This window comes from Perissodus microlepis, chromosome 20 (genome assembly GCF_051167445.1).
Source record: "Perissodus microlepis isolate ML-2025 ecotype Zambia chromosome 20, ASM5116744v1, whole genome shotgun sequence".
NCBI classification, from domain to species: domain Eukaryota; kingdom Metazoa; phylum Chordata; class Actinopteri; order Cichliformes; family Cichlidae; genus Perissodus; species Perissodus microlepis.
This window is the reverse complement of record NC_140480.1, coordinates 14,216,315-14,234,186: the sequence shown is the minus strand read 5'-3', so window position 1 is coordinate 14,234,186 and position 17,872 is coordinate 14,216,315. Positions and strand designations below refer to the sequence as shown.

The following is a 17,872-nucleotide window of genomic DNA, read 5'->3' as shown; positions in this document are numbered from 1 at the left end:
ATGCTTTCAAGAATCATTACTGCAGTTTAGCATCAAAGCATTCTAGTTAAAGCACTCTTTTGTTGTTTAACCTTTATTTAAATCATAATTTAGCTTTATTGTTCCTGGTGAAAACATGCAAACTGCACTAATAAGGGCCTTGGCTGAATCCATTAATCTCTTTCTGTAAGATAAGGCTGTGAGCACTAACCACTGAGGTACTGTCCTACTTGACTTCCATCAGGAGAACCAGGACATTTTTTTGTGACCTGAGGGTCCTCATGCCCTGTGCTGCTCAGCACTCAAGTTGAGCAGTGATATTGCAGCAAACAAGCGTGAGTTGGCAGTCCTGTCAGAAACCACACATCAGGCAGGGCTCTCAGGTCTCTCTCACAGCTGTAGATGTTACGCTCATGCTGCACTGTTCTTGGGCAGTTCGGTCTCACAGCAGTTTATGAAACACTCAATTCTTCTTTTAAATGTGAGTGAACAGGAATTTGTTAGTAATTGATTGCAATAACAAATATATCTCATGTCCAACCACCTGTTTTCTGTACAGAAAGCAGGGAGTTGTCAACATAGCAACCAAGAAAACCAAGTTTTAAAAGATATGGCAACCACTGGATTTTAACCCAAACCATGAGAAGTGTCTAAACCTATCCTGGTAGTTTTTAATGTTTAAACCTAATCACAGCAAAATTTTGTAGTTGTTACGAACATATTTTAAAATCATGCAAATGATGTATGACAAAAGCAGTGACATGTATGATATGAACCTGGGTCTCTGGTGTTGAAGTCAAGATGGCTTGCCCCTCCTCTACAACATTTTACGTGCCTTTTATTGAGTAATAATAATAAAAGGTAATAATAATAATGATAAGTGTATGACAGCATCCAGGTTTGTGCTTATGCTATGCTTTGATTCATACTCCTAGATGTGAGGTGCATCCATAGCCTTGGCTAAACCCAAGGATCTGTTAGGTCCCATTAGTCCCACATTATTTGCATCTGTATTCTGATTACTTTCTTCCCTGGTGGACATAGTGGATACATTTCAGCTGTACAAGTGCCACTACATACAAGTGACATACTGGGATCAATTCAATTTAATTCAATTTTTTTTTATACAGCGCCAATTCCCAACTGCAGTCACACAATACAATTTGACAGCCTACAATAATATATACAGAGAAAAACCTAACAATCATATGACCCCCGATGAGCAAGCACTTTGGCGACATTAGGAAGGAAAAACTCCCTTTTAACAGGAAGAACCCTCCGGCAGAACCAGGCTCAGGGAGGGGCGGCCATCTGTCGCAACCGGTTGGGGCGAGAGAATGAAGACATCATGTGACATCATGATAATAACACGTGTAGAATGTTAAATAAACCTTTTTGACCCTGATGAAGGCCACAAGCCGAAACATGTTGCTCAGTCAATAAAGTTGTTCCTCTTCCTCTTAAGTGTTGCTGGAGTCCCTGCATTGTGATTTTTTTCATCCTCTACACGCACCTTGGAAGCACGTGAAGTTGTGCCAGAAAAATGTTTGCTGTGAAATAAACCTTTTTGTACAGGTTTTGTAGTTATGGATACAGAGGGAAAACACACATATGACATTTGAGTATGAGTGATAAAATATTCTCATTTAAAATAGTGTCCAAAAAGTCCATACTAAATGATATTATCAAAGTGATATTATTGCTCATAATACTAATATTGAGAAACTCTGTTAATGTTAGCCTGCAGTGAGTGACATGGCATGGAGTGAAGTTCCCAGCATGAATTATTATTTCCATCCAGCTCTGAGTGTCTGTGCCTAATTTACATAGAAAGGGAGGAGAGGATGTTATCTTTTTCCTCAGATCTCATTTTCATTTTTTCTTTCTTCTCATCATGCTGTAATTCTCTGGGCTTGACAAAGAAGTTAAAAAAAATGAAAAAGAAGTCTGTGCAAATGCTTGTTTTGTCCTGCTGATCCAACACAGAAGTAGCTGAACATTGACACCTATTCTGCCCTCCCTGTACGTTGATGCCCAGTTTGGCAGATAGATAAACAGTTCTTCAAAAGGAGAGGGAAAGGCTTCCAGTTCTCATTGCAGGGTTTATTTGTCTCCCTAATGAAGGCACTGTAAAACTACAAACATAAGAAAAGCATATTAAAACATACATTTGGAAAATAATATATTTCTCACATTACAAAGTACAGACTGAAGACTTAGCAACTTGAATTATAGCTGGTATAACCAAGAAAAATAAATGAAAACATGTTAACTCCAAATCCCGCTAGCTTGATGCTAACACATAATGGAATTTCCTATTGACATGCTAACACAATTAGCATCGGCAGTGCAGCTAACCCGCCGGCTTCAAATATGAGCATCAACAACCCATTTTACATCACATGCTTAACATGAACACAGAATACAATTATACTTACAAGCATATATTTCTCATGCTCCAGTACAGCCAACTTCAGAGCTAATATTTTGTGTGCTGGTATCAACTTGGCCAGACTCCATGAACTTTTTTCTATATTTACTAGAGAAACTTGAGTACACAAACCCGCTTCCTCCCCCTAGTGGGGTGGTGGAGCTACTGCACCCCAGCAGTGGCAGCACACTCCCCGCCTGGTATAATGAATTATACCACTACCCATTCTCTGGATGTAGTAGTAAAACAACCTCCGAGACTGGCCGCAAATACACTTTAGGAGTGCCATTCTTGACTACCTTCACTTCCACCTTACGTACTCTATGATCTTGGCTACGAAAGGCTTTAATCACAAGTCCAACAGGCCACTCAGTCCTTTTTACTTGCGAATCCTTCATCAGTACAACATCTCCCACTTGAAGGTTTGGCTTCTCTGTTGTCCACTTTCTCTGTGTTTGAAGCGTGGTCAGATACTCCGTTTTCCACCTCTTCCAAAATGCATCAGCGAGTGCTTGGACCATTTTTCCAGTGTTTGTTGGACAGATCATTAACATCAAAATCCCCAGAGGGAGCAGTCAATGTATCTCATTTCTTTGTCAACAACATTGATGGGGTGAGAACTGCCGGTGCTTCTGGGTCAGAAGACACTGAGACCAATGGTCTTGAATTTATAATGGCGGTAACCTCTGCCATCAGGGTGACAAGTGTCTCATGTGTGAGGTACGATGGATTCAGCTTCAGAAGAAGAGCATCTAAGATTCGCCGAGCGATGCCAATCATCCTCTCCCACACTCCACCCATGTGGGAAGAGTGGGGAGGATTGAATATCCAAGTACACTTGTTGCTTTTAAGGTAATTCCTCACCTCAGAATCTGATGTGTCAAGTCTGAGTTCTTCACAGGCTCCAGTGAAATTTGTTCCCCGGTTTGATCTGATTGTTTTGATCGGCCCTCTTATGGCAATGAAACGTCTGAGCCCATTGATGAAGCTTGTAGTGGTCATAGTCTCTATAACCTCAATGTGCACAGCTCTGGTAGTCAAACAAGTGAACATTACTGCCCATCGTTTACTTTCCGCATGCCCTCCTCTTGTTCTTCCGGCAGTCACCATCCCAGGTCCAAAAACATCCAACCCTACATGAGTAAATGGTGGATCTGGTGAAAGTCTTTCAGATGGCAAGTCTGACATCTTCTGGTCCTCCATTTTACCTCTCAGCCTTTTGCAAGTTACACATTTGTGTATCACACTAGATACAAGTCTTTTTCCCCCAATCAGCCAAAGTCCTGCCAACCTAATAGCTCCCTCCGTGAAATGGCGTCCTTGGTGCGCAGACTGTTCGTGATATCTTCTGACCAATAATGTAGCAATGTGCGTCTTGGGAATGACCAGAGGATGTTTATCATCAAAAGACATATCGGCTGAGGACATACGGCCGCCAACTCTTAATAGCCCATCTTTGTCCAGAAATGGTGTCAGCTTTCGCAGTGGACTTTGTTTTGGGATTCGGTCCCCTTTGGCTAGACACTGCAACACCCTTGCAAAGGCATCTTGTTGTGCAGTTTTAATGATCACTTTTACTGCTTGTTCATCTTCATCTCCAGTGTTGCCACCATGTGTATCTGCAACACTCCTTGCCTTTTTGATTAGTGTGGAGACTGCACGAGTCAAAGCTCTCCAAGTGGAAAATGTAAGAAACCTTTGAGCTCCAAGCGAGCTTTCTTTAACCATTGAGCTGAAGGTCGTTACTTCAGGGCGAACTTCTGGATCCACCTCCGGATGTATCAGCTCAAAGTCATCACTCTGGGGAAGGAGTCGTTGTGAAGGGCCCAATAGAAATGATGGTCCAGTGAACCAATTGGTGCTTTTGAGAGCTGCGGCAGTTGTTGGCCGAGTTCCATGGTCTGCTGGGTTTTCTTCAGTGGTGATGTAATGCCACTGATCTGGACGAGACGACTTTCTGATCTGTGCTATCCTGTTTGACACATAGACATAAAACCTGCGTGAGGTGTTATATATGTAGCCCAGTGCTATCTTGCTGTCAGTATAGTATGTCACAGAATGAATGTCAATATCCATTTCATCTTGGATGAAGACTGCCATTTCAGTTGCCAAAACCGCAGCACAAAGCTCAAGACGGGGCATGGTGTGCGCTGGGTGTGGGGCCAGCTTTGCCTTTGCCATAACAAATCCCACGTGGATCTCTCCTGTTGCAGAAATTGTTTTCAAGTAAGCCACAGCAGCTATAGCCATGACTGATGCATCTGAAAACACGCACAACTCTCTGTGCTGAGTCTGTGTGGACAAAGACACTGGAACATATAGTCTTGGAATCTGGAGCTGTTCTAAGTCTTTCATAGAGTCTTTCCAGAGTTTCCAGTGTTCTTGTTTTGAAGCTGGCAATGGTGTGTCCCAGTCATACTGTTCAATGGAGAGGTTTCTCACTAAATGTCTTCCTCCCACTGTGACTGGCACTACAAATCCCAAAGGGTCAAATAAACTGTTCACCGCAGACAAAATCTCTCTTTTTGTCAAGGGCTTCTCCTCCTTCGACACACAGAAGGTGAAGTTGTCTGTCTCCAGATTCCAAATTAGACCTAGACTCCTCTGAAGAGGTAGTGACTCCACTCCTAAGTCTAGATCTTTCAAATCCTTGGCCAAGTCTTCTGGTGGGAATGCTTGCATAACACTGCTGCTGTTCGATGCAATCTTGTGTAGCTTAATGTCTGATTTAGCTAGCATCGCTTGGGCAGTGCGCAGGACACCAGTGGCTTCTGCTTCATTAGGAAAAGATGCAAGTCCATCATCCACATAAAAATTGCGTGTGATGAACTCCCTTGCACTGGTAGTGGAGTCATCTGCTTGCTTAGCAGCTCGTCTGAGGCAGTAAATGGCAACTGCTGGTGATGGACTGTTGCCAAATACATGTACTGTCATTCGAAACTCTTTCACTGCTTTCTGGAGATCGTTTTCATACCATAAGAACCTCAGAAAGTTGCGATGTTCCTCGCACACCTTGAAGCAGTAGAACATCTGCTGCACATCCACTGTAACTGCTATAGGTTCTCTGCGGAAGCGGATCAGAACCCCAAGGAGAGTGTTGTTCAAGTCGGGTCCACTCAGGAGCACATCATTGAGGGAAACCCCTTCATGTTTGGCACTTGAATCGAACACTACCCTTATCTGGTCAGGTTTTTGTGGGGGGTAAACCCCAAATATTGGTAGATACCACCTTTCCTCACCTTCTTTTAATGGAGGGGCCAGCTCTGCTTGCTTTTCAACAAACATTCTTTGCATGAAATCGATGAAGTGTTTCCTCATTTGTGGTTTTTTCTCCAGAGTTCTCCGAAGAGATGCAAGACGCTTTAATGCTTGAGGTCTGTTATTGGGAAGGTGGTTTCGTGGTGACCGAAAAGGTAATGGGGAAACCCAAGTATTGTAACTGTCTTTATAGACTTGTTCATCTAATGTCTTCAAAAAACTCTCGTCATCGATTGACATTGCCGGGACGTCATCATGTTGTGTCCTTTGAAACACCTGACTGGCAAACTCACTTTCCTTACTTTTCAAGTGTTGTGCAGAGCTTTGAAGACTTAGGTTCAAGGTGTGACAACCAAGCTTTTCTTTGACTTGCATATTGTTTGGACATGCACTCAAGAGTGAAGCTCGTCCATTTGGTAGAATGTTGGTCTTGTATACACAGATGTTGGATGTCTTATGCACTTCTCCCAGACACACTTCCCCTACGATCACCCAACCAAGGTCGAGTCGTTGAGCATATGGTTCATTATGGAGACCATTATGCTGTTCTCTGACTTTGTGCACACGCAGAATGTCTCTGCCAAGGAGAAGGAGGATGTCAGCTTCTGGATCAATTTCTGGGATTTTTCCCTTGATTGCCTTCAGATGTGGGTAGTAATGAGTGACTTCTGGGGATGGGATTTCCGTCCTATCATCAGGTATCATATTACACTCAATAAGAGTAGGCAGGGGAAGCTGAGTGGTGCCATCAAGGGACTCCAAAATGAAGTCACGGGCTCGTCTCCCTGCTATCTCCACAACACCTGAACATGTTTTCAGTGTATACGGCTCAAGCTGTCCTTCAATGTTGAAGATGTCAAAAAAGTATGTTTTAGCCAAGGAGCGATTGCTTTGTTCGTCTAGAACAGCATACATCTTGACAGCTTTCTCTGGTTGTCCAGCAGGATACACTCTGACCAAACATATCTTAGAGCATGACCTTGAACCAACTGAGTCTCCGCATACTTCTGTGCATTTTGATGTCACGTCAGCCACACTTGCTTCTCCTTCTCTTTCCTCCCCGCCATACCCTTCACTAGCCACCAGGCTCTCTACATTTTGAGGACGAGGATTGGGGTGTAGTGCGGTGATATGTCTTTCACTACCACAGTCTGTGCACTGCACTGATTTAGGACAATCTTTGGCCATGAGCTGCACAGAAGAACAACACTTGAAACAAATGTTCTTGTCCTTTAAGTATGCCTTTCTTTCTTCCAGGGTCTTACTTTTGAAAAGACAGCATTTTCTGAGAGGGTGAGGCTTGCAGTGTAGTGGACACTGTTTATCGGGGTCCAAGTTGTTCTTGCCTGTAGGAACGTTTGGGCTGGCTGCCAGATTACTTGCTATCTCCGTCCTCTTAGCAGAGACATGTGAACGATACTTCTGTTGTGTCATTCTCTCGATTCTAGGATTGTTGGTGTTGGCAGCGGTGACACACGAAAAACTCGGGTCATTACGAATTTTAGCTTCTTCGTTCACAAGTTTCACAAAAACTGAAAATGGAGGATAAGACACTGCATTCTCTCTCTTGAACCTCGAGGCAGCTGTAACCCACTTCTCCTGAAGGTTGTATGGGAGTTTTTCCAGAATCGGATTCACCCCGTGGGCTGTATCGAGGTGTGAAAGGCCTGGGAGATGACCGCTTGTCTTTGCAGCATGAAGTTCTAGCAGAAGATCCCCCAACTCTCTCAAATGCTGGTTGTCTCTGTTCGTCAGCTTCGGAAAATCCTGAATTTTCTTTAAAGTGCATGTTCAATGACTTCTGGTGTGCCAAAACACTCTTCGAGTCTCTGCCACACCATCTGAAGACCTGCAGTGGGATTGTTTATGTACGCAGCCCTGACTCGCTTGGCTTGTGCTGCTGATTGTGGCCCGAGCCATTTGGATAGCAGGTCTAGCTCTTCTTGAGGTGTTACATCCAGATCTTGAATTGCACTTAGAAAGGAAGCCTTCCAAGCCCAGTAATTTTCTGGTCGATCATCAAACCTCAGCAGGCCCGAGCTGATCATCTCCTTCCGTATCAGGTATCTCGTTAGATCAGACGTGTCAGCATGACTACTCCCTACAGATGTGGGTGGCCATACCTTAGACTGAGGATGGTGAAATCGATCATAGTTTGCTGGCTCGCCTCCATAGCTCCAGTTGCAAGATTCTCTCTTTGGGCTCAAAGCACAGAAGACTGGCAAAGGTGTGAATTCTTGGTTGTTGCTCCTACTGGGCTGATGGATACTTGGTTCTTTGTGAGCTTTTGGTGTTGCATCGATGGCCGTGGCTGGCTGTGGCACCAGAGAAGATAGGAGTTCTGGATGATTAACTTGTGGAGTCTGCAGATCGTCGCCGAGTTCTGATTGTTGCTGCACATACTCTTGGACTCGTTCTATTGGGCTGATTTGCTGCATGTCGTCCAGCTGGGGCTGTTGTGGATGCTCACTCTCTTGCGCAGATGCTTCCCAAGCTTGAGCCTCAGCTAGTGCTGCTGCAGCTGCCTTCTGTGATTTGAGTACGTGTAGCTCTGCATCCAGATCTGCTTTCTTTTTAAGCTGCTCGGCCTGTTGTTTTAGGATGCTGGCTTCCTGCTTGGCAAAGGAGAGCTGAGCACGGGCAGCTTCTGCTTTTGCTCGTGCTCTGGCGGCAGCAGTAGATGATGATGTAAGCTGGCTGGAACGTAAAGAACTGGACACTTTTGACCTTGTTTCCAGCGTCTCATCCATCCTTTCTTTTAGAGAACTATCTGGCTGATGAGAATGATGCTTTTTTACTATTCTGCCCTCCCTGTACGTTGATGCCCAGTTTGGCAGATAGATAAACAGTTCTTCAAAAGGAGAGGCAAAGGCTTCCAGTTCTCATTGCAGGGTTTATTTGTCTCCCTAATGAAGGCACTGTAAAACTACAAACATAAGAAAAGCATATTAAAACATACATTTGGAAAATAATATGTTTCTCACATTACAAAGTACAGACTGAAGACTTAGCAACTTGAATTATAGCTGGTATAACCAAGAAAAATAAATGAAAACATGTTAACTCCAAATCCCGCTAGCTTGATGCTAACACATAATGGAATTTCCTATTGACATGCTAACACAATTAGCATCGGCAATGCAGCTAACCCGCCGGCTTCAAATATGAGCATCAACAACCCATTTTACATCACATGCTTAACATGAACACAGAATACAATTGTACTTACAAGCCTATATTTCTCATGCTCCAGTACAGCCAACTTCAGAGCTAATATTTTGTGTGCTGGTATCAACTTGGCCAGACTCCATGAACTTTTTTCTATATTTACTAGAGAAACTTGAGTACACAAACCCGCTTCCTCCCCCTAGTGGGGTGGTGGAGCTACTGCACCCCAGCAGTGGCAGCACAACACCACTTTTTTCTCAGAGTTGACTGACACCCACAGACTGAAAGAGAAGTGAAGTCAATGAAATTTCACTGAAAAGTAGTAGAACAGAAGTGCAAAAGGAGTGGGCTGTCACTGGCATTCAACACGGTTGGCAAACCAAGGAGCTCGCACACATCCGTTTGGCCTTTTTTTCTTTTTAGGAATATATGTTTTTGGATGTATATAATATATGTTGTAAACCTTTCAGGAAGAGTCATTGGCAAAGATCGACCCCGATCTACTAGATGGTAAACTCAGCTGTACCACTGTCTCTAAACAATATGATGCTAATTTTTAGAGACAACACCTGTCACAATCTCTTTATATTTTATTCTCCTTCTTTTTCCTATCTGTCAACATCAGCATATGTTTTATATTGTGGGCATTTGTAGTGACTCAGAGTGAAGGCAGAGTAGAGGGGAGAAACCAGCCATTTTCCCCTCTGCCCTTCCTTTCCTATGTCTCTCTTTGCCAGTTTGTTCTGCTCCATTAAAATCACCTCTTGCTGTCAAAGAGTTGGGCAAAGGGCCAAAAAGGCCAGGGGCTCATGAGGTTGGGATTGTAGCGTGACCGCCAGACCCAGGCGAAAGACTTTCAAAGCATTTTTAACTGGTGTTGCATATTATGGTGGCATCACTGCTGAGCATAAATTGTAGTTTCGAAAGCTAACACAAAGCTATTTATCCGCTTGGCAACTGGGAAAAAAAAATATGAAAATCTTTGGAAAGGACATTTATGAATTTCTAAATAAATATTGCACATGTCAGAAAATAATTAGTGAAAACATGTAAACGACTGGAAATGATGTAGGGCCAGCGAGCAATTTTTCCTCATTTCTCTGTTTGGGATTATTTGGGAGGGCCAGAAGTCATGGTCTGATGACTCACTGGAGCCATACCTAGCACCACTTAGACCCTTCCTCTAACGCTGTCTTTAGCCTCAGTGGTTCTCCAGCTGGATGATAAACACACTTACAGTTACAGCCAGCAGTTAGCTGGCTAGCTATACCTTAATCTCTCAGATGCAGAAATATCATAATTCGGAGACTCATTTGATCTTTTACTTTTCAAATAAATATAAGATGGAAAATAGGTGTTATACAAATATTTGTTCAAGATAACAAGATTCACAAATAATCTGCTGCCTCCACATTTATCTGCTCATCCTACCAACGTCTTTGCACCGTCACTGGTGGTGCATGCCAAACAATGACTGTAAGTGCTTCTGCCTGTATTCATAGAAAAGTTGGTTAGTTTATTACTTTATAACTGAAATTAAAGAGGTGTGTCTAATGTAATTTTGTATGGCATAGCCTAGAAACATTTAGGCATGGTTAAAGCTGTTTCAGCAGTCAGACCTCAGGTCTTTAAGGCAGAATATGAGGAGTTTAATCCTCTGATTTCTAAGCCACCAGAGTTAATATGATATGATAGGGAACTATAAATGATGAATTATGGGTGACATTATTAAAGTGCTAAAATAAACGCAAACAGTAATGACAAAGTTAAAATAATTTGGATTTTATAAATTATATTGGTAACTGAACTTGAAGAAAGAATGGAAATATGACACTTTTCTTGCACTAAGAAAAAAGTGTACTGTAAAAATAATTGAAATAATGTTTAAATAATTTTGGATACATATAAATATTTTCTATGGTAAGGGTGGGGGCAGTCATTTAAATAAGTAATGGCCTTCTTTGATACCCCACTGCCTCGTTGTCTCAACTTGCACCCACATTCTAGGAATGAGCTTTGACTGTGTATCGATTTTAAACAAATAAACACTAAAATTAATTGTTGAGCCTTATAGTAGGTGAGTACAGTAGGACTGAGACATGCATTAATTGCTAATTTTAATTGAACAGTTGTCTGGAATTTGAGTTCAGTTTAGCTAATGTCTCTATTTCAGTGTCACTGTTGGACACGCCAGTATGGCAGTGAGCCATGTGCATACCATGACCCTGATACCAAAGCAACTAAATGCATCAGAAAGCCATCAATCTATATATACTAATTTACACGTGTGCTTTTCCTACTGCGACATGTCAAAATATCTGCAGTGAAAAAGCCTTATTATGCAGCCAGAGTGGGTTGAGTGGGTACTGTTGATGTTTTGACACATTTTTTTTTCCTGCCATTAATGCTGGCCGCAGTTGGAATCCACTGTACCTGCTGTGAATAAAGCCAGGACCAGCTGCTGTTTTCTGTGAAAGAGACATCTATAAACTTTAAAAAGCCACCTTTTTAAGCCCACAGGGGGTGAACGCTGGATATTTAAGACACAGAATATCTTCAACAAGCAGTTGTGAGGCTAATACACTTTAAGGTTTTTCTCCAATGATTGGGATGAACAGCAGAGTGACAGAGAACGATGGTTAAGGATTTATACATTGTTGAGAAACACTTTGGATCATATACATAAGGAGAATGGGCTGACTACAGAAAATTATTGTGAACGGATTTAATTAGCCGTGATCATCCTTCACTGTCAGTCGTTTTGTACACAGCTGGTATAATGTTCATTTACATAAACCCGGCTGTTGATTTGAGACTCTGAACAAATGTGTTCTGTCAAAAATGATTAATAGATCATTTTTTAGTGGCTAAACAAAGACTGTGCTTCTACTTATTTAGAGAATACACATTTGTTTATTAGTTTATTAATGTTTTCAAACCATCAGATTTTCTCTTCATTTCTGGCTGTCTGGGAGGTTGAAACCTTTGATTTCAGGTTATTTTATGCAATCAAAAGTATTACTCCTAGTAAAGGAGTAGTTAAAGGGACTTTTAAGGAGACTGGTGTGCTGGTCACAAAATCATTATCTGTGAGCACTGTACTATCCACTGTGGGAAAAAATGCATAGCAGTGCCAATGTGAGGTCTGGTTTCTTCATGTGTTTGTCTAATGAGTCATATCCCCTGAGGGAAGGCCGTGATGACCACAATCTATCCTTGACAGCATCTGCAAAGACACTCACTCTGTCTCAAAGCAGTGTGGGTCTGTGTTTGTGCACTAGTGTGGGTGGGGTATGTGCTGTACAATGTGTATATGTACATGCACAGATTTGCTAGTGTGCCAGCACGCCTGTATAGTACTATCAGCTCTTGTGTAACATTACACAAAGCATTACTGTCACCGTCGGAGCAAAAATCACCTCCAGTCTGAACCCCATTACAAACATTACGCATGTGTTTGCAGTAATTAAGCTGCAATTGGCACTTTAGCACTGACACTTTTTAATGTGTTTTTAATCCAGTGTGTTATTTACAATGTCTCTCTGCTGCGTTTCCATTTATTCCATTTATTCATACACTGCCTCTTTGGGAACAAACGGCCAAGTATTACAGAGCAGTTCACAGAGGCACCCCTGGGGTTTCAAAAACAGCAGTTCCAAAACTTTTGATGTGTTTCAAATGTTTTGACGTGCCAGTGTGGGATACGTGACAAAAGTAATTGTGGGTTAAAAGTCGAAAGCACTAATGCTCAGTCTGGCAACCTGGTTCAGTGCCAGTGTAGTGTATCCTGTTTTTATTTACAGAAGAAAAAAAACAAAACCGTGGGGAAGGTGTTAAGATGTTGGATGGGCATTTTTGACTAATTCTCAATTCCAGTGAAAGTTCTTCATCAAACTTTATAAGTAACATAATTTTACAAAGTGGAATGTATGGGTTAGGTTAATTGCCCATACGTGTGAATGTGAGGGCGAGTGGTTGTCTGTGTCTATGTGTTAGCCTTGCGACAGACTGGCGACCTGTCCAGGGTGCACCCTGCCTCTCGGCCTAAGACAGCTGGGATAGGCTCCAGTCCTCCCCATAACCCTGAAAAGGATAAGCCGAAGAGAATGGATAGGAATGTATGTAAGACGGCTCACTTTAAATTGTCTATAATGAATTTTATAATGTGTGGATTTGTAAAACCATCCAATATTTCTACCAATAAGACTGTTCCATTGCTGTAACCCCTGGAAATATTGCCATATTACGACCCTAATTCCAAAAAAGAAGGGACGCTGTGTTAAATGTATATACAAACAGAAGGCAATCATTTAAAAATCCCATAACTTTTTGTTCACAGTAAATGATAGTAAATATATCAAATATTTAAACTGAAAAAATGTACTATTTTAAGAAATAGCTTATTTCAGCTTATTCTCAGCAATACTTCCCCAAAAGGTTTAGACGGGAGTAACAAAAGGATGAAAAAGTAGGTAGTACTAAAAAGAAATAGCTGGAGGAACAACTACTCAGGTTAACTGATAACAGATCAGTAACATGACTGGGTATTAAAAGAATTAGCATTTCTCAGAATTAAAGATGGGAAGCAGTTGACAAATCTCCCCCAAAAAACTTGGTCTACAAATTGTGGAACAATTTTCAGACATTTTTTGTAAAATGCAAAATTGTGAAGACTTTATATCTCAAACACAGTATCATGAAACAATTCTTAGAGTATGAAAAAATCTCTGTGTAAGGGACAAGGATGAATATCAATAATGGATGCCCTCCGCAGGCAATGCTCTAAGAACAGGCATAACACTTCCAGAAAACACTGTCCGTGAACACAGTTTATCCTGCTAAACACAAATGCAGGTTAATAAGGCTCTGTCCTGAGAAGACGAAGCCATGTCATGTGAACATGAACCCGAAACCTCACCGTCTTCACCGGGCCAAAGCTCAATCAAAATGCTATGGGGTAGACGTCCACAGCTGGAAAGGCACCATTAATGCTGAAAAGTATATCCAGCTTTTATATTTGTTCAGTTCCAGATGAAGTCTTTTTCAGGGAAGGCCTCACATATTTCTGCATGAAAATGCTAAACAACTTACTGCATTTATTACAACAGCATGGCTCCCCCAGTAGACGAATCCAGGTGCTGAACTGATCTGCCTCCAGTCCAGACTTTTCACCAACTGCAAACATTTGGCAGACCATGAAACAAAAAAAAAATAAAACACAAGACCCAAGACTACTGAGCCAACAGAATCCTGTAAGAGAAGAATGGTAAAGAGTATTCCTTTGCCAAAAGTACAGCAACTGGTCTCAGTTCCCAGACATTTATGGACTGTTGTTAAAAGAAGAGGTTGTGTCACACAGTGGTAAACATTCCCCTGTCCTGGTGTTTTTGAGACATGTTGCTGTCAAATTTAAAAAGCACTTTTTTTCTCAGTTTAAACACAGAATATTCTATTCTATTGTTAATAAAATATGATTCTAGGAGACTTGAAAATTATGAAACTCTATTCTGTTTTTATTTACATTTCAGAAAGCATCCCAACTTTTTGGAATTAGGGTTGTAGATATTTCCATGTCTTGCAATTATGCTGAATGCAGTGTAAAATTATTTGTAGCTAGTGTATCCAGTCTGCACTGACTCAGGACCTGGCAGCTGTAGCTTAGGCTCAGGATACACAGAGGTCACCAGCTGAGCCTGTAGAAACTCCCAAATACTCTCTGGGGAAGCACCAGGCGGAACAACAGTCAATAAATTTCAAATCTCAAGTTGAGTAGCCACAAGTGATACAATCTGTGATTCAATTCAATTTTATTTGTATAGCGCCTCTTACAGTAATACAAATGAAACCCCAAATATCAGACAACCACTCTATAAGCAAGCACCTGGCGACAGTGGGAAAGAAAAACTCCCCTTTAACAGGAAAAAAAACCTCTGGCAGAACCAGGGAGTGCAGCCATCTGCTGTGAGCGGTTGGGGGTGATGGGGTGAAATCAGGACTAAAGACACACTTGTTCGAGTTTGCCAACTCATGTTTTCATAATTCTAAAACAAATGACATAGTCTCAATACGGTTACACCCATGAATGGAACACACAGTTTTATGATCTGCCGGCTCAGAAACAAAAAATGCACAAATTAATTATTTGTGGCAATTTCAGACTGAAGTGATGCAGTGAGTAGCAAGTTTGTTTGTGAAGTGGCTTCTTCTAGCAAAAGATAAAGACACGGGATTAGTTCAAGGTTACTCGAGGCAAAATTCGGATACACCCAGTCTCAGCAGACACACGCAGAGCGCAATGGCAGGAGCATCGTTTCCTCCTGGAAGTGAGCAGGCAAAAAAAAGGCTACAGTCCTCACCTTCTGAAGAGGCTGGGCTTGACATGACCACCGACGGACCGGGCAGCAGTTGGAGGCTGGGCAGCAGAGAGTTCATGAGTCCCAGAGCCAAGTCTAACAGGGTAGATGCCAGCTTGTCTGAGATAATCGAGATCACTGGCAGTTGACCCTGATTCTGAGCCATATTTCAAAAAACATGTTTATTTAATAGGAAACTGTATTTGAAAGTCCATTTTTAAAATGCTGGATCAAAGACTCAGGACCATGACATATGATCTTGAACCAGAGTATGGCCAATAATACACAGATGTTTTTATAATCATCGTGACCATAATGTTTCCTCAACATTGCAGACAGTTGAGTAGTTCAGTTGGAGCTGCCCTTTTTACATCATTCATCAAGAAACCTTAACGTGACCAAAAACTGAGATGAGAAAAATCTGTTGCATATTCAAACATTTTCAGGAATGTTAATAAAGGTTTCATGTTGGAGGGGGTCGTGTTCTTGTATACCTGTAAGAACATAAAACAAGCGTAGAGTTTGTTCTGGCAATCCAACACATCAGGCTACAATCCGATCTTTAAGTCTGACGTCATTAGCCGTGTCTGGGCCCAAACTCAGCTGCAGGTCCATAAGTCAAACGATCACTGCGGCATCACTGAGAGTTAAAAAACTGTCCAAATCCTTTCATCTTTAATAAAATGATCAGTGTGGCTGCTCTACCAGGTTTAACAATTAAGTTTAACATCCAGGCATCCATTAAAACAGAATTCATGAAATTTAACGGAGATAGAAGTTAGCAGGAAGTTAGCTCAGTAGTTTCCATCTAAATATAATATACCATGTTCTGACTGAGAGATTTCTGAAATATCCGACATAAATGAAGACAGGAAAGTAAACAGCAGTCATGTTCGTAGGGTTACTGAAGTTTGGCTAGCTGGTATATAACGATGTGCTACGTGATCGCTAGCGACACAGCTATGTTAGCATAATATAAACAGTGAAACTGGAGGATGAATCCTAACTTTTTTCTACTCGATAAAAGTTAACGTGACGGTTAGAGACAAATGCAGTCGCATGGGAGATGCTGTAAGCGGACCAAACTTCAGCCAGGAGAACAACTGAGATAATCTGCTGCATGGGCTGGGCTGTAGTTAAATCATAAGAGTTTAAAAACTGAGCTTTAAAATGGATAGCGGTAATAAGGCCAACAGTGATCACGGACTGTTTTTAGATTAAATAGAACAAGAGACAAAGCATTAAAAAAGGTTAAAAACACAGCAGCCTTATTAAACGCAGAGTAGGTTGGACCCAGAATCAGAATTTATCACGTCATCACTTAAAGACCAGATACCAGCAAGATCAACTAATATCAATGCAACCCACATCAGTTGACGGGCTCAGCTGATACCTTTCTGCAAGTCCAATTGGTTATCTTATTTGAGGTGTGCTATTTAAGCAGCTTTAGTCTGTCCACAGTTGCTGCACATCTGCAAACGGTCTAGAAAGCCACCTTCCTTCATGTTGTATCTGATTCGTACCATATCATGTCATGTCATATCTACTGTCTGCTCTGCTCATGGTCTTGCTGTCAAACTCCCTGTCTCCAAATTTTGTTTATGCACGAGAAATGCACATGCCATCAAATATAAGTAGCTGCAGATGGAAGCATTACCTCTACTGTAACTTTGAACTCCTAAGAAACAAATACCGTTTCGTTCTTTACATTCAAGGAAAAAATATTATTATTTTTTATTTGGTATCCGTGCCGGTTCTCATAGTCCCAAGAGTGATTTCTTTGTGTCTTTGTGTAATTAGATTAAGTTAAGTGATGTCATTCCACAATGTAATTTAAAAATGTTATACAGAGACCAAAAGGGAAAGCCTTATCGCTCTCATAAACCCTTTGGAGGAGCAAATAAGAATGTTTTGGAAAGCAGAGTTTGGCCTGAGGGCCATTGATTGAAAAGCCTAATTAAACCAATGACGCACGAAAACGAATCTGAGGTAAGATGTGAGCTGTAGCCTGGAGCTGCTTGCCAGAGGTCATTAAAAGCCTTTAAATTTGGATTTCCAAAAAAGAGAGAGACACTTTTTGTGTATTTTAGTCAAAGCCACAAAAATAAACATTAACCATACTGAATGTTTTCTCTGGATTCAATGATTCTAGTATTTTCAAAATGTCATTTTTGTTAATGCACCAGTACAGCAGACCCCCTCCGGTCGTTCCAACATTCGGAACTGACAGACTGCATCCATTAAGTTTATTTTAACACTTCATGCAGCAACTTGCCATGTGGGGTGGGGGTGGAGGCAGGGGGTGATATGAGTTTCACTGTCAGGCTGTTATTTTGTATTTTTCACTCAACTCCTTCCTTGAATCCGTTTGAGGGAAGACTCTCCAAACATCTGCCCTATTGTACCTACAGTCATCACATCTTGGCGCTAGGACAGGAGGCTGTGCTCGTCTTTAGAGGTGTTCAGATGCTATTTCATAGGAAGTAATTTGTTTAGACCATGCTGAAGTCATTAATGGCCACATCTGATAGTAACTATCAATTCCCAGGAAAAGCACTGAGGAAAAGTCAAAATGTTCATTTTTCCCTTTCCAACATTGAGTCCAGCAGTTTTACTTTTTTCTTTCTTTCGTCTTTTATCTCTTGTGTAAAGTTGAGGCTCTTATTAAATTATTATTTTGGGA

At 41.5% G+C, this 17,872-nt stretch overlaps 1 pseudogene; it reads right to left on the bottom strand.

The window, feature by feature from the left end:
* Positions 1 to 2,628: 2,628 nt before the first annotated feature.
* LOC146364265 (uncharacterized) lies at positions 2,629 to 7,102 on the bottom strand (annotated as a pseudogene).
* Between the last annotated feature and the right edge of the window lie 10,770 nt (positions 7,103 to 17,872).